This window comes from Sorex araneus, chromosome 6, assembly GCF_027595985.1.
Source record: "Sorex araneus isolate mSorAra2 chromosome 6, mSorAra2.pri, whole genome shotgun sequence".
Classification (NCBI taxonomy): Eukaryota; Metazoa; Chordata; class Mammalia; order Eulipotyphla; family Soricidae; genus Sorex; species Sorex araneus.
This window is the reverse complement of record NC_073307.1, coordinates 116,184,097-116,211,001: the sequence shown is the minus strand read 5'-3', so window position 1 is coordinate 116,211,001 and position 26,905 is coordinate 116,184,097. Positions and strand designations below refer to the sequence as shown.

Here is a 26,905-nt window from a genome sequence, read left to right as displayed (position 1 = left end):
ATCATTCTGCATAATCATAAGAGGATTATGCAGGTGGATCTGATGTAATCGACAGCATCCTTAAATGTGGAAGAGCAAAGCAGAAGAGTCAGAAATAATGAAGTCAGAAGTATAGGTTGGGGTGATTTGATATGAGGAACCAACAGAACTTTGCTGATTTTGAAGATGTGACTCAGGAGCCACGAAATACAGCTGGCTGCTAGAAACCAGAAAAGGTAAGGAAATCGATAGTCTATTCCTAAACTTCTAAAAAAAAAAGCCTTCCTAACACCTTGTTTTCAGCCCAATTAGACCTGTTTCAGTCTTCTGACTTCAAGCACTGAAATAACTTAGTGTTGTTTAAGTCCCTAATTTATGATTATTCGTTATAGCACTGTTGGAAAAGCAATATGATGAGTGATGGGCAAACACTGTGTTATATGGAACAGTAGTGGTAGTGAGATAGGCATTTAGTAGGAACCAAACATTACAGAAGTCAGAGAGGTAAAACCAAAGTCAAGGCTTACTGTAGCATAACAATCATGTCTCTGGCTTATTGGCTCATTTGCTGGGTAAGTCAGAAGCAAAATTAAGTGATTCTTCTTCATTAGACCTGCAGAAGGGCAGTAGTTCATGTTTTTGTGCAAACTTTCCTAAAGTAAGACTTGCAGGCTTGTCCTAGCCAGTAACCCTATGATTGTCATGGATAGTCTCCAGCATCCACTCTCTAGTTCCTGCTGAGGAGTCCTGCAGGCTTCCTAACACTATCAAGATTCTTCCCAGACATGGGCTTACATATGTAAAGCTATGTTTACATTGCTTTCTTCCGCAGAGTTGCAAAAAGAAAATGCCTTACAACATGCAAGTAAACACAAGATGATCATATTATTAGAGAGAGCAACAATAAATACCATTTGACATTTTTTGGTGTAGGAGGTGTGAGGGTGGGTTACTGAACCACACCCTGCAATGCTCAGGCGTTAATCCTGACTCTGTGGGAATTACTTCTGACAGTTCTCAAGAGACCATATGGGATGTCAGAGACTGATCCTGGGTCAGTTGTGTTCAAATCAAGCATTCTATCCACTGTACTATCCAGTCCCACCATATGACACATACTTCACAAAAACTATAGACCCCATTTGTTTTAACTACCAAGCTCCTATAAAGTATGTATTATTATCAACATCTGCAGCCTACAGATAAAAGAAATAAAATACAGAGCAATTGAGTATGCTGCTCTAAATTTTACAGCCAGCAAGTAATAGCTTCTACTCAGATCATCTTACTCCAAAATTCATATCCTTAGCTCCCTTAGTCTCTGCCTTACTTGCTACACTAATTCTCCAGACCTAACTGCAGATTTGGAATCTCCAGATTCCTGTATTTTTTCCCAATTCCAGGGAAGAGAGTTTTATTGAAATTACTTTTTTTTTTCATTTAGGTAGGGCATTTGCCTTGCACGTGGCCGACCTGGGTTCGATTCCTCCATCCCTCTCTGGGAGACTGACAAGCTACCAAGAGTACCTTGCCCACATGGCAGAGCCTGACAAGCTACCCATGGCGTATTCGATATGCCAAAAACAGTAACAACAAGTCTCAAAATGGAGATGTTACTGGTGCATCTCGAGTAAATCGATGAGCAAAGGAATGACAGTGACAGTGACAGTGAATATAGGAGTACTGCTATTTGTTCAGTCATTGATTAAGCTGATTGAATTGGGCATAAACTCCACATTACCTTTTTTAAAATTGTATCACAGTGATATAGTTACAAAGCTTTCATGTTTGATATTCAGCCATACAATGATGGAACACCCATCCCTCCACCAGTGCACCACCAATGTTCCCAGTATCCCCCCACCCCTTATTCCCCACACACATCCCAGTCTTCACCCTGCCTCTATAGCAGACAATTTCCCCAATACTCTCTCTCTCTAATATTGGGCATTATGTTTTGGTTGAAATTTCCCACCACCATTCAAGCCTACCTGCCAAGGGCAGACGCTAGATAATTTATTTTCCGTTGCTCATTCTGAATATCATGAGATCTTGCACGGCCGAAATTGTAAATGTAACTTTCTATATTGTAAATTGTTGGGTTCCAGAGACATCTCTGTATGGCACTAATTCATTTTGGGATTCAATTGGGAGTCTCTGGGCCAGGGCTGTTTGTGCGCTAAGATGGCACCTGGAGGCAAATTGTGAGCATGACAGCCTGTCTGCTGAGCAGGCGGGGACCCAGGGAGGGGCAACCCTGATCCTCTGCTGCCATGCAGCCTGGAGATTTAGTCTTGGAGGTGGGGGGAGGGACTTGCTTGTAGACGCTCTTGGTCGCCAGGATTCCAACTGGAGTATGCTCCATCTGGGGTGCCCGGGTGAAATTGGCTCAGTATGAGGCCCGGAGAGATCTGTAGCGCTGTGATGTCTGCCGGGACTTGCTGCTGTGTCTCTGGGTCAGGGCTGTTGGTGCTGAAATTATTTTTAATAATAAAATGACAAGGTTAGAAATCTAACAACATTCTTTCAATCCTGACTACCTTAATAAATATCCTGTATCTTTGTGGTCAAAATTTCTATCCCCAATTCCCTGTTTCCTCTCAAAACTCATTTTCCCTGCCTAATGGAGAAAAGAAGACATGGAAAACAGGTCAGGAGGATGAAGAAGAACTGGGTGAAGCTGAATGAGGGGTAAGAGTCATGCTTTTTGGGTCACACCCGGCAATGCACAGGGGTTACTCCTGGCTCTGCACTCAAGAATTACCCCTGGCGGTGCTCAGGGGACCATATGGGATGCTGGGAATCGAACCTGGGTTGGCCGAGTGCAAGGAAAACCCCCTACCCTCTGTGCTATTGCCCCAACAGTCATACTTTTTTATTGAATCACCATGAGATACACATTTACAAAGCTGTTCAGGATTGGATTTTAGTCAATGTAAATCTGAAGAGTAAAGATGGGGCCCTTTCATGCAGAGTCAAGATGCAACCTGTAAGCCTCCTCTTCCTTACAGTTCTTCCATTCCATTCCTGCTTAAGACTTAGTTCCATTTTACCAGAGGTTAAAATGCAAGTGATGGCAAGAGAGAACACGAAGAGAAATGAAGCAGAGAAATTTAATAGAAAGTTGTTCAAGGAACTGGAGAGAGCATAGTGCATAACGTGGTTACCTTGCACGTGGCTGACCAGGGTTCAATTCCCAACATCTCATATGGTCCCCGAGCACAGGCAGGAGTGATCCCTGAGCACAGAGTCAGAAGTATCCCCTGAGCATCACTGGTGTGCTTCCCCCCAACCCTAACCACCTGACCTCACAAAAAGGATGTTGCTAGTTATATCTGTAATTGCTCCCTCTAAAAACAAACAGAAAAATCTATACCCCTGAAATGCTTTCCCCCTCCAGCTTTGTGTCCGTGATGATTCTATTTTATCACTGATCTGTATCAAGACTTTCTCCCTGCAGAGCAGAGGTATCTGTCTAATTTCTCAGGCATTCATTCAACAAACTTCACTGAGCACCATCACTATTGCACACAGTGCTCTTGGTGTAGGAGATTCAGAAAAGAACAGAAAGAATATTCTCCGCAAATTAATCTTATAGGAGCAGTCTTGTGTTAAAGAAATCCAGATCCAGAAAACTTTTCAGAATGACAATTGGTTCTTGGTACAAAGATAATCTGTCAAGCTACTGTAAGGCATTGAAACAGACACATATGTTTACTTAGATTCTGAAGTTCCTTAAGTCTTTCAACTGATATCCTCCAAGTATATTCTTGACTTCTAAGGACACAAGTGAGCATGTAAGGAAGATTTTGCTTGTGTAAGTTTACATCTTAACTGTCAATTTTGATTAACCAGAGTCCTGTGTTGAGAAGGATTGTGAAACTCCATCTGAACTTAAGCATGAAAAGGAATGTCTCTATTAGTGAGGTCTGACGTACATTTAAGGGTTGAGGATGGCAAATATGCTGTATATTTCTATCCCTTCCCTAATGTAGATTTATGCTTTTTACAGTTGTTTCCAAACTGTTCATTTCCCAAAGTATGCAACAAGTTCTAGGCAAGGCAGCATAAAACAGTGAAAGGTACACTGGAAGATGAGTTAGAGGAACTTTTTGTTCATTTGTTCAGTGGACTGGAAAGAACACAAAGCATACAGAATCAGAACATGGCTTTGAAAGTGGATACTCTATATATTCACATACAAAATAATTTGAGTAGGTTTTTCAGGACTTTCTCACAGTTCTCACAGTTCAGTTCTCAGGGATTACTACTGGCAGTGCTTGAAGTACCATATATGTGCCAGGGTTTGAACATGGTTGGTTGTGTGCAAGGCAAATTCCATAACCTTGTGTTCTATCCTTGGCTCTTTTTTTGATGGGGTGAGGAGAAAGCGATTCTTGTTTTATGGTAGTTTCATCTCTAAAATCTATGTGAACAGTGAATTAGCAAAAGCTGACCAATTACTTCTAAGGAAAATATATCCTGTCAGTCTTTGGGCACATTTTGTTCAATTAATCAACACATAATTTCATTTTCTGTGTGATTCGGTTTAGAGACACCATATTTAAGGTATATTAACTGATTCATTAACATGGATATATAGCCAAAACCACCCAGACTTGAACACTTACATAACACATGCATTTTTCTCTGTAAGGTATGCCACAGACATCTAGCTTTAGGAATATTAAGCAGCTTTTAAACACTGATTATGGGGTCATACTAAACAATGAGATTATTTATGGTGATTTAAATGTTCTATATATGTGTGCTGATTTTTAATCATGCACATCTGAAACTTATCATTGAATGTGCTACTTTAATTTAAAAAGAGATAAACAAGTGAAGTCACCAACAAACAACAAGAAATGCCAAAATCATGGCACAAAAAAGACTGCAAAAGAGAAACTTGTATATCATCTAAGGACTAAAACAAGAAGATAGACTGTGTGGCCTTTTCACTGGGATGTATATTTTGAATAGCTCACTTTTCTCACCACATTGCATCAATCTGTGAATGACCTTGAAAATGCTGAAGGTATTGATTGGGGCTTACAAAGACATTTTAGTGAGTAGGCAAATTTGCAAATATAGAATATGATTAATGAGCTGGACTGTATTTGTCTTCTATGAGACCACCCTCATGTTACAGATTAAATGAGAGAAGACATGCAAAAACGCTTCACGTGATTCAAGTTAGTTCTCTATGCCAAATATTTGTATTTTGGTCTGCTATGCTCTATCTTGAGCCATAAGTAAATACAAAGAAACTTCCAGACAAATTTTTCTCCTTACTCCAAGGAGTGTCAATTTAAGAATGTTCATTAGTTCAAGTAGGGAAAAAGGTATTTTGAACCCTTACAAAAGTCAATCTCTGGGGGGGTGGGGGTCACTAAAATGCAGACATCAGCAAGGCCTGCTACCTTGTGATGGTACTGAAACAGGAAGGCCAGAAGTAGACCCGACATTCACGTGGCTGCATCATCTACATGCATGCTTCTCTCTGAGTGTCTACCCTGCTTTCTGCTTCTCTCAGCAGACAGGTTTCCTCTCCTTTGTCTGGCTTCCTTGTCCCCTCCTAATTTTGGCTCATCTAAGATTCTGGGTGCCACAGCACTGTTTGCAATCTGACTCTACACAGCTGATGCATGCCCAGAGCCTTGGCCCGTCTACCGGCATTCTCCCTCATCTTTACAGAGGGTCCAACAAGACCTGGACACCATCAGCACCTGCCCAAACACAGCACTGGTGCCTGAAAATCTCCACACTCCACAATCACTGCCATGCTCCCAGCCAGACTCCACTGCTCAGGAAGACCCTCCCCCAGAAATTAATTTGTTCAAAAACTTGGGTGTGCAGGTTTTGTGATGGAAATCTCCAGGCTTTCACAGAATCAGAGGATAGGTTACCTTCCTCCATCTCCCTGTACTTCTGGAAGCCTTGGCAGTCACATACACGTCCCAAAAGGCCACCCAGTTACAAATGTAACTCTGGCTGTATTACCTCAAAATCTACAACGCTGATAAACTGTACCACTGCAGATTGGATGGGATGTAATGTAGAAGGCAACCAATCTCGATTAGCAAAATATCAACACAGAAGTCTTTGCCTGTAACAACATCTTAATAATCTCTTATACAGGAGCTTAATAGCTCCATGGTGAGATACACAATCTCACCATGTCTCACCATGAGGAAACATGTTTTGATTGTTTTAAAGCAAATTATAACAAGCAATATAAAATAAATTATTGAGGGTCTGCTATGGGGTCAGACTTTAGGCGATGGGAAAATTGAAGGTAATGGTGGTGAGATGGTGCAGTGGTGGTGGAACTGATGTTGGTATATTGAATGTCTGTAACAAATGATCATGAACTACTTTGTAAACAACAGTGTTTTTATAAGGTGTAAGGGGTAAATAAAATTTTAAGAAATAATAACAATTAAAAAAAGGCCTAGACTCCAAGGTTGGCCTAGGACCCAAGCAGGGCCATTGACTCTCTCTCTCTCTCTCTCTCTCTCTCTCTCTCTCTCTCTCTCTCTCTCTCTCTCTCTCTCTCTCTCTCTCTTTCTCTCTCTCTCCTGAGAATCTGCTGTTTTACTATTATCTCCTGCTTTATTCTGTGCATCGCTTTGCCACCTGCTGACTTTTTTGTTTATTCAGAGCTCTTGTTTGGTTATAGTTTCTGCTTACTCATCAACTCTGAATATTGTTTTCTCTGCGTCTTAGTTCTTGCTCACACTGATGAATTTTTGCCCAACCCCCCACCCCACCCAGTTCTAATTGTGAAAAAAAAAACATTGTCAAATCTTATTGTCATTTATTTGTGCAACAGTTTCACATCAGGACATCCTATAGGCTAAAACCCAGTGACTATTTGAGGCACCAACCATTGTCTGATAAGCTGAGAGCGAAGTGATCAGGGTAGGAGGAGTCTAGGTGACATTGAATTCGGTCATCTATGTTTAAAACTTATATCAAGCAAGCTATACAAATAAGATATATACAAAGAAAACATATACAAGCTATATTTCCTTTTATAACACCTCAGTTTCAATGTCTAGAGAAGGTTTTTGAGCGTCACACTCAAAAGATATCTAAAATGTAACTATTTCTCACCCCCACCCCCACTGAACCACTCTACCCCAACTTTCATGTCCTGTTATCACTGGAGCCTGCCAAAAGGTCACCTGCTTCCACACATAATCTATTGCCCAAAATAGCAGCCAGAGTGCTTAATACCTAAAAGATCTCATTCCTTTGCTTCACATACTGCAGTGGCTTCCCATATCACTCAGAGAAAGAGCCCAATTTCTTAGCCCCATTATGCTTTGAGCTCATCTCAACCACTTTCCAATTGCTCACACCATTTCAGCCACTCTGGCTTTCTTTTTCCTCAACTATTGCAAATTAGCAACTAAACATATGGCCTTTGACCTAACTGCCTCACATTTTCTAGATACTGCCTTAACCAATTCCTTTATATCTTTACTCAAATTTCTACTTCTCCACAAGGTCTGCCTGATTCATGTAATCAGTGCTACAAATATAGCATTAAATGATTCAAAATACTAGTTCCCCAAATAGTCTTTTCCATTTATCCCGAAGCACTTTGTTTCTGCACTTAGCACTTTCAAACATACTATAGAAATTATGCTCATTATTTTGTTTCCCCTTGCTAGAATGCAAGCTGTACAAAGATAAAGATCTTTGTTTTAGTTCCTTGACGTATATCAAGGATTCAGACCCTTGCTAATGCTTTCCATAAACATTGGCTGAATTGAATTGAATTCTTCTTTTGGGAGTAATAACATAGCAGACACAACATGGATTTCTTTTTTTACACAATTTAAAATATCTCTTTCAGTAAAATATATAGCACTAACTACACTTATTTTTAAAAAATAATGCTTCAGAGAAATAGTTTAAGTTCCATTAAAGAGGTTAGAAAAAGGGACTAGATCAAGAGTACATTAGGTAGGGCACTTGTTTTGCATAAGGCCACCTTGGATTCAATCTCATGTAACCCCTGAGTATAGTCAGGAGAGCCAGGAGTAAGTCCTGAGCACTGCTGGTGTCCCTCCCACCACCATCACCAAAAAAAAAAAAAACTTAAAGAGCTTAGCAAAAGCAAACAAACTCAAAGCAAAAGGATATAAAGGGCTGGAGAGGTAGTACAGTGGGTAGAGTGCCTGGTCTTGCACATGGCCTACCTAGGGATTATCTAGGTTTAATCCCACCATCCCATATGGTCCTCCAACGCCTCCAGGCGTGATCTCTGAGCACAGCCTGGATTATTACCCTAAGCACTGCTGGGTATAGCCCCCCAAAAAAAACCCAAAAAGTGAAAGAGAAAAAAGAAAGTAATCAATGAAATTAAATTGAAAATAATGCTAATAACTATAAATATGAATTTGATAAATATGATCATTGTATCACTGTCATCCCATAGCTCATCAATTTGCTCAAGTGGGCACAAGTAACATTGTGAGACTTGTTGTTACTGGTTTTGGCATGTCGAATACACCACGGGTAGCTTGCCAGGCTCTGCCGTGCAGACAAGGTACTCTCGGTAGCTTGCCAGGCTCTCCAAGAGGCACAGAGGAACCAAACCCGGGTCAGCCACGTGCAAGGCAAACACCTTACCCGCTTGAAAAACAGTAACATGGGCCAGAAAGATAGTACAGTAAGGTGCTTGCCTTGCATGCTGCTGATCTGAATTCAATCTGCAGCACCATATGGGACTCTTACAAGAATGATCCCTGAGCACAGGCTCAGGAATAAGTCCTTAGAACCATGGAAGAGGAGGAGGAGGAGGAAAAGGAGGAGGAAAAGGAGGAGGAGGAAGAGGAAAAGGAGGAGGAGGAGGAAGAGGAAGAGGGAGGAGGAGGAAGAGGAAGAGGGAGGAGGAGGAGAAGGAAGAGGGAGGAGGAGGAGAAAGAAGAAGAAGAAGAAGAAGAAGAAGAAGAAGAAGAAGAAGAAGAAGAAGAAGAAGAAGAAGAAGAAGAAGAAGAAGAAGAAGAAGAAGAAGAAGAAAGGCATCAGTTTCTCTGACTCAAAACTATACTAAAAAAGCTAATAATTAACAGTATAGTCTTAGACTAAAAACAGATGTACAGATAATGGAATAAAATTGAGAGTCCATAAATAAAATCTTCACATATAGACACTCAATTTATAACAAAGGAGCCAAGAGTACAAAATGAAGAAAGGAAATTCTATTCAATAAGTGATATTGAAAAGTTGGATAGCTAGGTAGATGCAAGAATGACTCACACACTATACAAAAAAATATGACTCAACATGAACTGTAATTTAAACATTAAACCTGAAACCATAGAATAATGATTACACTCATTTGTGGGATATAAAAACAATTATCATTCTAATACCCAAAGACAGTAGAAACAAAGGTCAGGAGGATTTGTTCATGATTGGAAGACTGCCTCAAGTGCTGGGGGAGAAGGCAGTTGGGATAGAGAAGGGACCAATCTAGCGATGGTAGTTGGAAATGATCACCTTGAACTAAAACTGCATGCTGAAAGTAGGTAAAGGAACAAACACGAAAACTTCTCAGTACCTAAACTGCAAACTATAATGTTTAAACGGAGAGAGAGGGGGAAAAAAGTGCCTGCCATAGAAGTAGATTCAGGGTGGAGGGGAGAAGATGGGAGGGAAACTGGGGACATTGGTGGGAAATATACACTGGTTGAAGAATGGGTGTTGGAACATTATATGACTGAAAACCAATCGTGAACAGTTTTGTAACTGTGTACCCCATGGTGATTAAAGAGTAGATTTAAAAGAAAAAAAAGAAAGATGGAAACTAAAAAAATAATAATAGGACTTAGGCAAAACCGAATACAATATTGACTTCTGTGATGTCTTCTGTGATTCAACTCAAACAATATGGGAAACAAAAACAGAAAGAAAAAGTGGGTAAGTTAACAAATGAGCGGTCAATGGCTAGCCAGTTGGGAGGGAGGCAATGGCAGGCCTCGGAGTGGGACAGAAGCATTGCTCGAGACTGGGGAGGCAGAGTTGCTGCAGACCTTGAAACATGTTCCACACTAATCAATACAGCACTTATCTCCTATAGTGTCAGTTCAGTGAAACATGATGCTCTTGATGAATTTTATATCAATTTTATCTAACAGAGATAAAATAAGTTAAAGTATCTTAAAATTTAAAATTTTTAATTAAAAATAAGTTAAATAAATAAAGTGTATGCTTTGCATATGGTTCAGTCTAAGCACTTTATTGTCTCCTGAGCACTGCATGGTCCCAAGCACTACTGGGACTAGTCCCAAGCACAGAGCCAGGAGTATCCCCTGAGCACTGACAGGTGTGATGTCACACACACACACACACACACACACACAAAATCTGCAAGGAGGACACTAAGATGGTTGCCATCCTGAGACCAAAAATATAGTACAAGGATTAAGTTGCTTGCCTTGTATGTGGCTGATCATGGCTGATCCCACGGTACCATTGAAGAGTGATTACTGAGTGCATAGCCAGGTATAAGCCCTGAGCACTTCCAGCTATGGTCTAAAAAAGTGCCTTTCATACACAGTGATGTTGATGCTAGTCTTTTTCATGTGACAATAGTAGATGGGGCTCTCGGTGTCAACTCACCTCCCACTAACAGAAGCTCTCTCAACATGGATGCGATCATGGAAGTCATTTAAAAAAACTGTTATGTACACTTAGGCTATGTAGTCCTTTCAGAAAACAAGACATTTGCTCTTTCATTGGTAGCAAAATATGTCACTTTCATTGGACTTGATATACATTCCTTTCAAATAATAGGTGACAAGACTGAATGAAAACTACTAGCTAAGAAAGCAGAAGTTAATACAATTCCTGGTTTTGATGGAGCAGTCATGATGCAGATGAAGCGCTCAGAATTTCAAGGGGAAGTGGCTACTTTGTCATGAAGGCCTCAGCTAAAGGCATGTTAGTTGTTTGGAATGATAAAGAGACCAGGGATGGCTTTAGGTTTTCATCTCAAGTAGAAACTTTCGGGCAGGAAAGTTAGTATAGGGATTAAGGCACTTACCATGATGCAGCTGACCAGAGTTTGATCCCTGATACTACATATGGTCCCCTGAGTGCTGCCAGGAGTGAATCCTGAGCACAGAGTCAGGAGTAACACCTGAGCATCACATGATGTGGCCCCAAAACAAAAACAAAAATATGCTTCTTGCTTTGGTGATAGTAGACTACTTAAAGAAAATTTTATTGATCACTTTGTCATATACAAGTTCAGGTTTTAGATGACAAAAGTGACTTTGTGTCCCAAGGAAAAAGAGTTTTTAATTCAGTGAGAAATATCAGAAAGTGGAGGAAGCACCAAGCATTTTTCTGGATTATGAGACTCAAAGAGCAACAGAGAACAAGCTGTGACTCTTGCCAAAGCAGTGAAGTATTCTTCTGTTGGAACCATAGAATTCCTTGTGGACTCAAAGAAGAATTTGAATTTCTTGGAAATTAATATGAAACTCCAGGTTGAGCATCTTATTACAGAATGCATTACTGGCCTGGATCTTGTTCAATAAATGATCCATGTCCCCAGGGTTACTGTTAGGCACAAACAAGCTGATATTCCATCAACAGCTAGGCAGTCCAATGTCAGATTTATGCTGAGGACCCCTACAAGTCTTTTGATTTACCATTTATTGAGAGATTGTCTTAGTAACAAGAACTGATACATCTATTTGATGACCAGATTGACAGTGGCATTTGACCAGGAAATGAGATTAGCATTTGTAATGATCCAATTATTTCAAAACCAATCACATATGGTTGTGATAGAAGCACTGAAGAGAATGGAAGATGTCTGGATGAATTACATCACATCTTCTAAAAGGAAACATCAATGCTAAGATTCTCTATGATGTATATCCTGAAGGCTCTAAATAATACAAGTTAAGCTCATTATTGGCAATGGCATCATCATTGTTTTTGGTGCCCCATTTAAGAGCACAAGATTTTTAAGAATATGAAAATTCCAAAGCACCTCTTACAAAACTTAAGTAGCTAACTGGGAACTCTTAACAAAATTGCATAATAGGGTTATATTGCTATAAATTCTAAGAATGATCCAGAATTTTGTTGAAGTTGATGGATTGAAGCTAAATGTAACCAGCATGTGGAACCTGACTTCAATTATGTTGTCTGTAAATGATAATGGCATATAGATGATGATATTGTGTCTTTCTTGAGAATCAGATGGAAAATCTGATTCTAAATGTTCTTTAGTACATTGTACAAGACCCCCATCTTAACAAAACTGACTGAATAGTTGAACAAATTTATGCTGAGAAAAGCTCTAAAGATGATGGGGGGAGGGGTGATGGGCATGGTGTTGAAATTATGTACATGAGAAACCACAATAATAATATTGTAAATCACAAAGACTCCGTCAATTTTTTTTAAAAAATTAACAAAAGTACGAACCAACGGTTTGTCCTTGCCCATTCCTGGCAAGGTAGCAATCACTATCTCTGTATAGTCCAGGAACATGCTAGCAAGAGATCAAGAAACATGTGTCACCGAAACTATGAAAATGCAGAACAGCCGAGAAATTGGCTGGGTGAAGTGTGTGCAGTGTAAAGCTGGAGACACAGCTGGGGAGATGCCTGTTTTTGTTTTTGCCTTTGTTTTGGGGCCACACCTAGCAGTGTTTAGGGGCTACTCCCAGCATGGTGTTTGTTATGGGGGAAGGGGCTTCATACTGCTAGGAAGGGAGGGAAATGTGCTGACAGAATCAAACCAAGTACGTACGCTGCTTGCAAAGTGTGCTCTCTAGCCCTCTGAGCTATCTCTCCTGTCCTGGAATGAAGTTTTTATGGATTTTTGGTCATTACCCAATTTACTCAGCCATTTGTTTTATGATTCTCTCGGATTCAATTTATTCAGTTTTTTCAGGAACATCCCTGTGCAGCAGATTTTACAGTCATACTTATTCCACTTACAGTGAAAATACCAACACTCTGCCAAAAACCACCAATAGGAATTTTTATTGATGTAAATACCTGTACATAAGACTGGCATTTTGACTGGTAGTTTGACTGTAAGATCCCTAGAGTTCAAGTGAAATCAATAAAGATGAACTCTGTCTAAAAACATTTTATATGAATAAAATTGCATCAAAATAAAAATATGCACACCAAAAGAAATGCTTACTAAAACAAAAAACAGATCTTGCTGAATTAGAGCATATGTTAGTACATTGTATACCTGAATGGGGGCTAATATCCAAGCTACATAAAGAACTCATAGAATGCAATAATGAAAGAGCAACCTCACAAAGATGGGGAGAAGAAACGAATATACACTTCCCCTCCAAAAAGACATTTTTGATAGCCAGTAGACACAAACTATTTCATCACCTGCAATCAGAAAAACATAACTCAAAAGTACAATGTGTGATATCACCTCTTACCTGGAAATAAAAGGGCTTTTCAAAAAAAAAGACTTGTAGGATGTAGTGGGGGAGGGAAGAACACTGCTGGTGGAAATCTAAACTAGTCCAGCCTCTACGGAAAACAGAATGAGACTATTTCAAAACATTACAAATACATCTACTATCTATTCCAGCAATTTTATCCCTAGGTATCTATCTAAGGACTACACATTAATCTGAAAAGATATAGAAAAGCTTCATTAATTGAAACACCTGTTGGGCTGGAGCGTTAGCACAGCGGGTGGGGTGTTTGCCTTGCACACGGCCAACCTGGGTTAGATTCGAAGCATCCCATATGGTCCCCTGAGCACCACCAGGAGTGATTCCTGGTGCAAAGCCAGGAGTGACCCCTGTTCATCAACAGGTGTGATCCAAGAAGCAAAAAAAATTGAAACACCTGTTTATAATAGCTACTAGGTAGAGAATATGATAGGATGTTATATATTTAAAAATGGAGCACTAGGGACTGGAGCAATAGTACAGCGGGTAGGGCATTTGCCTTGGGTTCGATTCCCAGAATCCCATATAGTCCCCCGAGCACAGCCAGCAGTGATTCCTGAGTGCAGAGCCAGGAGTCAGCCCTGAGCATCTCCGGGTGTGACCCAAAAAGCCAAAAAAAAAAAAAAATGGAGCACTATTAGGCTAGCTAGAAAAGATGAAATATTCCCTTTGTGACAACATGGGTGGAACCAGCAGGATCATGCTAAGCTATATAAATCAAGAGAAATACAAATATTGTGTGATCACATTCAGAGGAGGAATATAAAGAAACAAAGCAAGGGAAAAAACAAAGCCAAATGAAGACAAACCCAGGAGTCTGCCTACAGAATTGAGGTTACCAAAGCATGAAGGGGAAAAGTGTTGCAAGGGCTTAAGGAGATCCAATGGGTTTAAGGGTGTCCTGAGCACTGCCTGGTGTTTGGTGCCCATCTGCCCCCACCCCCACATACACACAATAAATTTATAATCATAAAATTTCATCCAAAAATCTGAGAAAATGACTAATGCAAGGTGACCATAATGTGAATAACATCAGATGAGTAAATATTTCAAACAGAACTGAAATAAAAATAAAATAAAGTAAAAATCCCTTTTAACTTTAAAATATGGGATACATTTAATTACAGTGTTTGTGGCCAGGAGAAAACAGAAACACTGGGAAATTTACTCATAGGTCGACAAATTATATCTTAGTTTCAATAATGTTTAAATGTGAAAAATTAATCTTTGAAACTAGTAAATGTGTGAATTTTCAAAATACAAATATAAAACCTAGGATATTGTACTGAAGAAAATACAGCAAAATATCAGTGACGATCTTTAAGTTGAGATTACAGGCTTTATGGATTTTTCTAGGTCTGGGTTTTTTTCCCCAGTTTATCTACATCTTCTTATATCTTTTTCTATTAAGAACACACTCAAGCAGAGTTTTCAAGGCATTTTATATTTTTTAGACATTATTTAAACCAACCCTTAATCTATTGCTTGAAAAGCTGCAGATAGTTGTTCCAGTCTTTCATATCATAGAAATCAATATCTCCCAAAGCTGGCCAGACAGATCTAATTATTAGAAATGAGAGCTGTTGAAAGCAAAGGTCTGTACTGTCTGTGCCTTCAGAGGGTTTAAGGACATGGCTTTGGTCCCAGCACAGGTCAATTAACTTGGCTTATACATAGTGAAAAACAGAAAGGTACAGTACCCGAATGGCTCATAGGGGCCAGACACTGCTCAAACATCATCCACAAGAGAGACAAACATGTGAAAGCAAACAGGCAGTGCAAATTCATCTCTGCTAAGCATCCCTTTCTCAGACTAGACAATCCCTCATTTCTGAAAATGGTGAACAGAAAGCATAAACAGATTTAAAAATAGTGACAGTCTATTGTTATCATGAATAATGGAAGCAATCTCGTTCACAATCAAGGCCCGAAATTCCCATTAAAAATATATTAATGGGGGCTGGAGCGATAGCACAGCGGGTAGGGCATTTGCCTTGCACGTGGCCAACCCGGGTTTGAATCCCAGCATCCCATATGGTCCCCTGAGCACTGCCAGGAGTAATTCCTGAGTGTAGAACCAGAAGTAACCCCTTTGCATTGCCGGGTGTGACCCAAAAAGAAAATATGTATATAAATATATATATATATGAATGCCACCAAGAACTCTAAAGAAAATTTCAAAATATTCAAAATCAATCTAAGTCAGTAAAATTCATTTTTAAAATGGAAGAAATGGGGCCAGAGAGATAGTTGCAAGTGGCAGACCCAGATTCAATCCCCAGCCAGCACCCAGTCTCCTAAAGCACTGAACTCAGTCAGGAGTAAGCCTGAACACTGCTTGGTGTGGCCCCCAAAAAAACACCCAGTAAATGGAAGCAACTGAAGCAACTACAATAGTAAAGTTCAATCTGTAAGTACACTTATGCTATATAATTTTTGAAAGCCCTGTAGGGAGATAGTTCCAAGTTCATGCTTTGCTTGCCACAGACAAAGCAGGGAGTAACCTCCAATCATTGCTGGCATGAAGCTAAAACAACAAAAACAAAACTGAAATTCCAAAATATTTCTGCACATAGCAAATAAAATGATTTTCACATAAGAAAAACCCTCCATAACCCTAATGACACAGTTTAACAAAGTTACACTAGATGGAGAGCTGTGCCTTTGGGAACTGGAAGAACTAAACATGATATGGTAACACTTTTCATGGTCAAATTTAATGCAATGTTAATTAATGGGGCATTAAGAAACTTGTAGGCTAGAACTTGACAAAATAATGGTAAAATGCACATGAAAAGAAGCATATCAAATACTACTGCTCTCGGGCAAAAATTGATAATGTTGCTGAATTTCTCTTTCCTGGATTTAAAAACACAGGATGTCATTCATAGACTAGAAAAAAAAAAAGATCATATCCAGGTTGTCAACTGCTAATTTAAGGGGCTGCTCTAAGTCATTGTTGTTGAAAGGTATTGGCAGAAATGTGGATTAAAGACCACCTAGAGGCTCTTGGTGTCTTGAGAGAGCCCTTATGTTCGCAAAGCATGGAGTGCTTCCTTTCAAGGTAGCTCTAGTAAAAAGGCCTACCTTAAGCTGTACCTTACCCACAGATGGTACAATCTCACCTCATCCACAGATGGATACCAAGAATCTCAATGCACTGAAACTATGAGCCATAGAAAATTTACCCTTTTCTTAAGAATGGTGCCATTCTAAAGTCTGAACATTAGCTGGGTGGTGTTACCTTACCCTACCATTCCTGGAAAGAATCAGGAGCAATCAACAGAAGCACTGCTGAATGTTCATCTCACCTACCCGCCTACCCCATCTTAGAGAGCTATTATCTGCTTCTAGAAATGGAAATCTCTGATTTACCTAACTTGCATGTTTTTTTTAAATATTTTTTTAGTTTTCCAACAACGGTGTAATTAATTTTCTGAATCAAATCCTTTGTGTTTAACATGTCAAGAGTAGTTTCTACTTTCCTGGTAGGACACTGGTTGCTGCAATGCTAAGTTTTTGTGAGCCAGAGATGACAAATCACAAGCTGTTTCTCTTGTAGGCAAATCTCCACCTCAGGTTCAAAATACTATATTCAGAGCATGGTCATATTCCATAGATAATCTGATACACCAAACTTCCTATTACTGATAGAACAGGAGAGCCCAGAAGCTTTTGAAGCTGAGCTTGAAGGGTGACGAAAATGGACAACTGAGGAAGGAATAAAGGGGACTTGAGCAGAGTTACCCAAACACACAAAGAGTAAAGTCTGATATCAAAATCGAGAAAGAAATCCATGACCTGTAATCATTGTGAAACTAGCTGGGTTGAGAGCCAAAGGCAGGTGCATTTAGTCTGAGGGAGTCAGTTCCAGGACTGGGACAGAAGCAGCGGTATTTCCGGAATGTCAGGGGAACCACGCAGAGGTATGTTTACACAGAGAACTGGAAAGTATCCAATATAATCCCATAAAGGGACTTAGGAACATTTATATGAGTTTGTCCCCAATATTTCAAATTCCCTAATCTGGCCCTTCTTACTTTCTCAACGATTGTCCTTTATTTCAAGATTAGTGTTCTATTTTTCTTCATCTTATTTAAAGGTTCACCTTTGTTTCATTTTGGTTTGGTTTTAGGCACTCTCAAGGTCATGCTTGGGGTCACTCCTGGCTCATCACTCAGGATTTCTAACAGTGCTCAAGGGACCATGATGTGCTAAGGATCAAACCTCAACCAGCCACATTCAAAGAATGCATTTGGATCTTTTCGTTATCTCACAGGCCTTAAGTTTCTCTTATACATTTTATTTTATGGTCTTTTAATCACACCTGGAGGCAACTCCTGGCTCTGTGCTCAAGGGTCAATTCCTAGGAATGCTCGGGAGACGATATACAATGCCAGAATTGGCATGTAAGGCATGTGCCTTAATCCCTGTGCTTCTCTCCACCCCAGTTTATCCTTTTTAAAGCAATAAAATGATATGCATTGATGGTAATGCAATATATTTGAATATATCAATAATAAGAACTGCTAAAAATTTGCATCCATACTTTTTTATATTTGTGTATTCATATGCATGTATCCATGGCACACACTTATATTTTATTTGATAAAATTAGCAATGAAAAGTAAAGCGTTATGCTGCCACATTCACAGCTGCACGACATCTCATATTCTATACCACTGATGTACCAACAGTAGCACACCACACTTGATAGGGTGAAAAGTAGAAGGCAACCACTCCCGATAGAAAAAAAGATTAACACACAAGGCTTAACTTGTAACAACATATTAGTCATCTCTTATACAAGGCCTTAATAGCTCCAGGGTGAGGTACAACGATCTTCATACACTTGCCTCTAAGAAAACTTTTTGGGATCATTTTTAGCAGATTAGTCATAGCAAGCAACACAAAATAAATTATTTAGGATCTATCCTTGGGGCAGGCTTGTGTAGTGGTGGTAAAATCCAAAAAATGGTGGTGGGAAGATGTAATGGTGGTGGGATTGGTGTTGAAATATTGAATGTAATAAATTATTGTGAACACCTTTATAAAAATAAAACTTAAAAAAAATTTCAGTCACTATCACTTTCATCCCATTGCTCATCGATTTGCTTGAGTGGGCACCAGTAACGTCTCCATTGTGAGACTTGTTGTTACTGTTTTTGGCATATCAAATTTATCATGGGTAGCTTGCCAGGCTCTGCCATGAGGGCAAGATACTCTCGATAGCTTGCCGGGCTCTCCGAGAGGGACGGAGGAATCGAACCCGAGTCAGCAGCATGCAAGGTGAATGCCCAACCGCTGTGTTATTGCTCCAGTGATCTTTTAAAATTTTTAAATTTTTAAAAATAAAAAAATATTTTGGGCTGGAGCGATAGCACAGCTGTAGGGCGTTTACCTTGCACGTAGCCGACCCGGATTTGATTCCTCCGCCACTCTCGGAGAGCCTGGCAAGCTACCGAGAGTATCCTGCCCACAGGGCAGAGCCTGGCAAGCTACCCGTGGCATATTCAATATGCCAGAAACAGCAACAAGTCTCACAATGGAGACGTTACTGGTGCCCGCTCGAGCAAATCGATGAGCAACGGGATGACAGTGACAGTGATAAAAAAAAAAAGAAAGAAAGAAAGCTCTAAGCAACATAGGAGAAACTATAGATCACTTACTTATTTTTTTATTTATGGGGGGAGCACTCCCAACAATACTTAGCCTAGCTATTTAGATTGGGCTGTCAATGTTCAGGTCTAGCTATGTGCTGCTGCTTAGGCCCAGTGAGGGCTTCCCCAAGCAGTGCTCAGGGAAACTTGACGTGCCTAGAATTGAACTCAGGGTCTCTGTATGTAAAGCCTGTATCAGTTCTTTGAACTATCTCCCCAGCACAAAATTAGAGATCATTAAGTAGATTTAAATAAAACAGGACAGATAGTACAGAGTTTAAGGTACCTATTTTGCATTCTCCCACCATTCAATCTCTGGCACCTCCTATGGTCCCTTAAGAATTGCCAAGAGTGGTCTCTGAGCACAGAGCCAGGAGTAAGCCCTGAGCACCACTGGGTATGGTATAGAACCCCAACCACTATCCCCATAAAAATCTATATGATTGAACTTCATACAACACCACAGTAGGTTCAAAGGCATTAAATAATTAAAGTCTATTTTATTTAAATATAAAAATGATAACAATTCAATATTATCATAATTATGGATAAACAGGCACTTAGGAATTACAGTACTACAAATTTGGAAAATCTTTCTATAAAGCAACATAGCAACATAACCATGAACCCTGCCTGGAAAGAAGAAAGGAAAAATTTCAAACTATTTTTATATCCTTACTACTTATTATTGTGGAAAGGTGTGCATAAATCAAATGTTCCAGAGAGATGAAATAATCATTATGAAAACATTTGTACATTAATATGATAGAATTGGATAGCTAATATGGTGAATAAATTAAAACATGTGCATTGATGGAAAAAATAGAAATTTAAGTAATATTAAAAATAATTCCCATGACTATGTAAATACATCTGCGTAACAATAAATATTTAAAAGAAAGCAAGTAGAATCAGTTTATGATAAGAGCATTCTTTGTATTTTTTGTTGCTTTATTCAGAAAATTTCTGCTTGTATCAATTCTGTTTGGTTAAAGACACATAAATATTAAAACATACTTTTCAATGACTTTTCCCTGAAAATCAACTATGAATTTTCTAGCATCCTCCAACTTATTTCCATTCTACAATGTCTAGGAATGATGGCAATTTACAATATAAACTCCTAAAATTTAACAGATCCTCATGAGTTATGGTGGAAACTGTGATGTGCCTACCTAGATCCCATTCGTCTAAGTCCCCTATTCTCCCACTAATCAAAAGCTGGTTGACATTTTCAAGGTATAAAAAAAAACACAGTATGAGACTATTACCCAAGGACAATAGAAATGAGGGTCAGGTGGACTGGCCTATGGTTGGAATCTTGCCACAAATGAGCCAGGAGAGGGCAGTTAGGACAGAGAAGGGTCCACTATGACAATGATGGTTAGAATTGCTCTCTCTGGACAAGAACTGAGTGCTGAAAGGAGGTAAAGGAATATACATGATAATCTTTCAGTATTATTTTAAATAATAATACCCATAAGGAAAGAGGGAGACAGAGACAGAGAGAGAGAAGAGAGAGGGGGCAGAGAAAGAGACTGAAAGAGACAGAGAGAGAGAGAGAGAGAGAGAGAGAGAGAGAGAGAGAGAGAGAGAAAATGTCTGCCTGCCATAGAGGCAAGCTGGCAGTGATGAGGGGGGTGGCAGGAGGGAAACAGGGGACACCTGTTGGGAAATGTTGAAGAGACAGGTGTTGGAACATTGTATGGCAGAAACTTACTCATGAACAACATTGTAACTGTGTATCTCAATAAAGAAAAAAGAGGGTTGTTGATAGACCTAAGATGAGTGTCTGTAAGAAATGCTCTCCCTAAAATGAAGAAAGCAGCCTTGCCTATAGTTAAGGACCCCACCTTGTGGCAACCTAATTCTAATGACTTATCAATGATGGGTGGTGAGGGTGAAAAATAAAGATCACATTTCTTTACTCAAAGGACACCTCTGGTTCATCATCCTATTCCAGAGTTTGCAATGGGAGCCTTTGTTGCAACTGTGTCATTATTTCCTCCTCCTTCTATGCAATGTCACCAAACTAATCCTCTAATATGGCACCATGGTTTCAGGAAATCAACCATTGATAGCAAGTTGATTATACCAAGAAGGATAATGATTCATTTTGACTGTAACCTATATATTTAGGGCATGGGTTTGCCTTTCTTGTCCCTAGGGTCTTAACCAGCACTGTAATATAAATGCACAAAGAATATTTGATCCATCAACATATAATTCTAAATCATATTCTTTATCTTTTTTCAACCCATGATCCACTTCTATAACATTAACACAATAATAGCACATGAAATATACTTTTTCTATTTCATATCACTACACAGAAACTGCCCACTAGACTGAGTGATGAAACTGCCTTTTGAAGGTACGACTGAGTACTGCTTTGGAAATCATACCCTGTAAAGATGGGGTGTCATTTTCCAGTATAAAACATTTGTCATAGGCAAACATTATAATACGAGTCTGTGTTCTCAACAGATATAATACAGGATTTAGAAACTCAAGGGAAGGAAGTAGGAGTGGTTCTGGGCTTTGCTCGCCGTCACTCACAGTGACCCACTTGTGGTATTTATGTTTCTTGTCCCAGCAACTCTGTGGGTTTAAGGACCTGGTAATTGACTGGATAGTTTTGCCCAGTTCTGATGGTAAACGGAGCAATCAAAACCCGAGAAGGTTATGGTAACCAGAAGCCTAAGAGATAAGACACATAGACAACAGGGCTGAGAGTCAGGGAAGTTTACACGGGTTGTAGTGTAGAGAAACAATGAGTATCAGTTGCAATCTGTAGATTAGAAACAGAACCACAGTTATAGTTTATCCTACAACCTTCCTCTTATGTGTTTCCCCAGGAAATGAGAGGAGCCAAGGATCCTAAAGTAGCTGTAAGTGGATCCAGTACAATAGGTTGATTACAATGGATGCATTGGTTTGCCACCCAAATCCTGACTTCTGTATTACTGAGGCAATCGTTTCCTCAGCCGCTCTGAATCATTCCCATGGTTGTCTTCATTTGAAACTCAGAGAAGCCCATATATAATAATTAGTCTCTGCCCATGTGTCAAGAACTAACCTTTGCTACAAAGCAGGACAATTTCCAGGCTCCCTGTGGTATTGGTTAAGTGACCTATGGTGCGACCACATTATAGCTCAAGTTTTCTTTTTACTTAATCCTACTTCCTTTGCTCTTTCTCCAGGATTGAATCTCTGGGTACTCTCCAAGTAACTTCCTGCATGCAGATATCCATCCCAAACTTGATTTCTGAGACATGCTATATGCAAGGTATATTTTATTTTATTTTGTGATTTTATTATAGTATAGTCTTGGCAACATGGTTACCTAGCAATAGTGTTAACATTTATAATTTTGATGTATAAATTACTGCACTTTCACCATCACGAGAGTGCCCAAGATCCTCTACCACTGTCCTTATGTTCCTTCTAGTCTGTTTCCCTCTACTACTGGGTAACCTTAACAGAAAGTACTATCTTCAACACAAGGTTTTGTGTGACTGTAATAAAGAATTAAGTCACTAGGTAAACTCTATCTGAAGAGTTCATTTACCTCATCCTCAACATTGACACGACTTCTCCTCCCTTCGGAGACTGTTTACCTAGGACTTCACTGCACATGCTGAATACCACAAGTAGTCAGGAAATTTTTCAGTTTTGTTCTTTCCTAAGAGTCATTTCCTTTCTTCAATTTTCTGATTGTACAAGCCCTGGACCTTCCTATCTCATCTTTCCAGAAAGCCAACAGTCCAAATAGCTGACGTTTGTCTCTCTCCACCTATGGTCAATAAGTTCCAGCTGCTGAAAGATTTATAGACCTCTCCACAGTGTTACCAGAAGAGAGCAATTCAAATTCCTCTGGCTAGCAGTCACCATCTTATTTCTGTTTCTTCTGTGTAGTGTACTTCTGTGTGTGTTTGTGTGTGTGTATGTGTGTGTGTAAACTTACACCTTCTGTTGAGAATCATTTGAGGATTTGCTCATCTGTTGTTTTTTTTTATTCAATAATAGGCATTTTTTTACTTTGATATCTATTTTTTATTTGCTCATAAATTAGGGCTCAGGCTCACTCACACTGGGACAAATCCAAGAAAGTTTAAAGAAAAAAGATAAATAAAGTTTAAAGAAGGGAAAATATAATTTATATATATATGTGTGTGTACATATATATTTCTATCAGAGGACTTGGGTAGAAATTAATGATTGCTATATGGAAGATAAAGTATAAAAGGTAACTATTGGAGGTGGAGTGATAGTACAGCAGATAAGGCGTTTGCCTTGCACGCTACCGACCCGGGTTCGATTCTCAGCATCCCATATGGTTCCCCGAGCACTGCCAGGAGTAATTCCTGAGTGCAGAGCCAGGAGTAACCCCTGTGCATTGCCAGGTGTGACCCAAAAAACAAAAACCAAACCAAAAATAAATAAATAAAAATAAAAAATACTACTATTAACATCCAGGGAAACAAAATGATTGTATAAGAAACATGTAACTAGGGGCTGGAGTGATAGCACAGCGGGTAGGGCGTTTGCCTTGCACGCGGCCGACCCGGGTTCAAATCCCAGCATCCCATATGGTCCCCTGAGCACCGTCAGGGGTGATTCCTGAGTGCATGAGCCAGGAGTGACCCCTGTGCATTGCTGGGTGTGACCCAAAAAGCAATAAAAAAAAAAAAAAGAAAACTACTTTAGAAAAGATCTAATTTAAAAAAAAAACATGTAACTAGTAAGTAGTCATTTGTGAACAGTATTTCTAGAGAAAAATAACATAAATATTGAAATGAGTTTAGTCAAAATTATGACAATAATTTGTTTGTTTGTTTTTGGACCAAACTTGAAAATTCTCAAGGATTACCCCTGGTTCTGTGCTCAGGGATCACTCCTGGTTGGGACCTGGGGAACCATATTCAGTGCTGAGACTAACCTGATTGGCCGCATGCAAGCTGAAACTGTAGAAAGAAAAAAAAATCTGTGAACAAAACCAGAATGAACACCATGAGAAATAATTAAAAGAGGTAAACGTAGTTGGCTCTGTTGAACAGAGATCAGAGTTGTGGAGAAAGTGAACAGAGGGATTTCTTTATGTTTCTATTGCTAAAAGCCTTGTATTTGACTTTTCATACCATGTGCTGGTATATTTTGATTAAAGAAAATTTTTAACAAAGAGTCTTAGAGAGGAAAACAAGGGAGAAGAAATGAATAGGAAAAAATAAGATGAAGTCAGAAGTAATATTAGATTCAGTGTACATCATAGCTAAAGATAGGCTGAAAATTTTGTTCTGAGCTTTTTTAGCACCAGAATGAAGTGGGAAATGTAATCATTTATATCATTTCACAATGTTCGAGAGATAAAAACAAACCACTTACTCAGGAGAAATACATCTATTCCTGGTTCTGAGAACTGAGAGACATTTTTCCCATCTGTCCTAAAAAGGATGCTGTGTGACGAAGTGAACCACATCCTCATCAAAGGACCTGCAGTAAATGCAGTGAATCTCACGGAGCTGCATCTCATCATGGCTCACAATGCAAGCCAATGGCAAAATGCCAATGCAGACTGCAGGAAAAGCAATTCTATGAGGCTATTAAAAATTCTGCTCCCTCCACAGAGACAATAAAGAATGGTGGCTAGTCTGTGGACCTGGGCACCAAATCTGTCTCTCAAGAAAATTATTAATTAGTCTAAACTAATGTTTTCTCTTCTATAAAATGGATCTACACATCATCATCTCATAGGGTTTGGTGAGGAATAAAGTTTGCCTGGCATCTATAAAGACACCAAAAAGCTATTATTCAGACAAGTGTTTTTTTAAATGAATTTTGTATGTAACACTATAGGAATCAAACAACAGTCTAGTGAAGAAATAAACACAGAGATCAATAAACTATATTAGAGAAATTAACCCACCCAACAAATAATTCTCAACAAAGGATGGACAAAAATCAGTGGAGAAAAGTCTTTTCTACAAATGTCAAAAGAACAATTGGTATCTTCAGGCAAAGAAATTAACTTCAACATAAAAGTTACCCCTTTAAAAACCAACTTGGGAGAGGAGGAGCAGAGAGATAGCACAGCAGATAGGGCACTTGCCTGCATGCAGCTGGTCTGGATTCAGACCCTGATTCCCACTGGGAATGATCTCTGAGCTGAGCTCAGAGCCAGGACAAAGGCCTGAGCACTACCAGGCGTAGCCCTCCCCCAAAGAAAAGAGAACTAACTTAAAATGCATGGTAAACTTAAATGTAAAACATAACACTATAAAACTTGATTAAGCAAAGGAGAAAATCTTTGGAATATAGGGTTGAGTGAAAAATTCCTAGATGAAACATTCAAGGCAGGGGGCAGAGAGATAGTATAGCGAGTTAAGCACTTACTTTGCCATTGACCCAGGTTCAAACCCCAGCATCCTATATGGTCTCCTGAGTACCACTGTTAAAGATTATTTAGTCACCGGAAATAATGCAAATTAAAATCACAATGAGATACTATCTCACGTATACCTATCATAATGACTAAAATTTAAAAAGTGATAACAGCAAATGCAGACAGAACAAACTGTCTATCATATATTATTGGTGGCAATGAAAAAAACGTACTGTTACTATGAAAAATGGTTTGATAATTCCTTTAAACAAAAACTAAACATAGGTTTGCTGCATGTCACAGTAATCATACTCCTAGAAGTATAGACAGATAATTATACTCTGAGAAAGGGACACTTGTGTCCATGCAAAAATATGCGCAAGAATGAAAGTTAATTGCAGCTTTATTTATAATATAATAAAATTGCAAACAACCCAAATATTCTTCAATGGGTAAATGCTTAAACAATGATTTGCCTATATCATAAACTACTGTTTAGCAATCAAAAGAAACAAACTATTGATACATGCCAACAACTTGGAAGAATCTCAAAAGAATCATGAGAAGTGAGATAAAAAGAGCAAATTTCAGAAGGTTGCATCCAGAATGGTTCCATCTATATGACAATCTCAAAATGATAAAACAGAGAGACAAAAGATTTAGGCCTGGGGATGCAGCATAGTTGTGACCATAAAAGAGCATCAGTAATAAAACAGTTCTAAATCTTTATTGTTATGTGGTTACAGATATATAACTACATAAACATACCTGCATGTAATGCTGGCAAAATCTAAATAAAATCAGTGCATTGTACCAGTATCAATTTCCTGGCTCTGATATTGAACGATAGTTATCTAAGATGTGACTGTGAGGGGAATTCGTTGAGCACTAAAACCTCTCTGTAAGTATGTTCACAGTATCTTATAAATTGATAATCATTTCTAAATAATTTTTAATGAATGTTAAAAAATGCAAACATTAGGTAAATCCTATGAAATCTGAACATGGAAGATTAAAGTCATCTTTATTTTGTAGATTCTTTGTTTTATAGGTCACATAAAATGATTGTTTTATAAACTTAATGTGCTGGCAAAAAATATGAAAATTCATCTAAGAATAACACTTCTTTCAAAAATGCGTGAATCTGAATTCAAAATCTATCTTAAGAAAGACAGAGGTTGTGGAGGGTTGCTCATATAGATGCTTGTTGTTTTAAGGGTCCAAGTAGCAGATTTTCAGGCGTCCTTACACAAAGACATTCACTTCCATAGACCACTGCCCTGCCCCCGTTTTTCAATTCAAGAACATGATTCTCTTGCACACTGTGCTTGAAGTGACATTAACTGAGCTCACCAGGCCGACATTCTAGTCACAAAAGTCTCAGTCACACTCAGGTATACAAGAAAAGTC

At 39.0% G+C, this 26,905-nt stretch overlaps 1 pseudogene; it reads left to right on the top strand.

Annotated features, from left to right (window-relative positions):
• Nucleotides 1-9,477: 9,477 nt before the first annotated feature.
• LOC101553883 (propionyl-CoA carboxylase alpha chain, mitochondrial-like) lies at nucleotides 9,478-22,031 on the top strand (annotated as a pseudogene).
• Nucleotides 22,032-26,905: the final 4,874 nt, after the last annotated feature.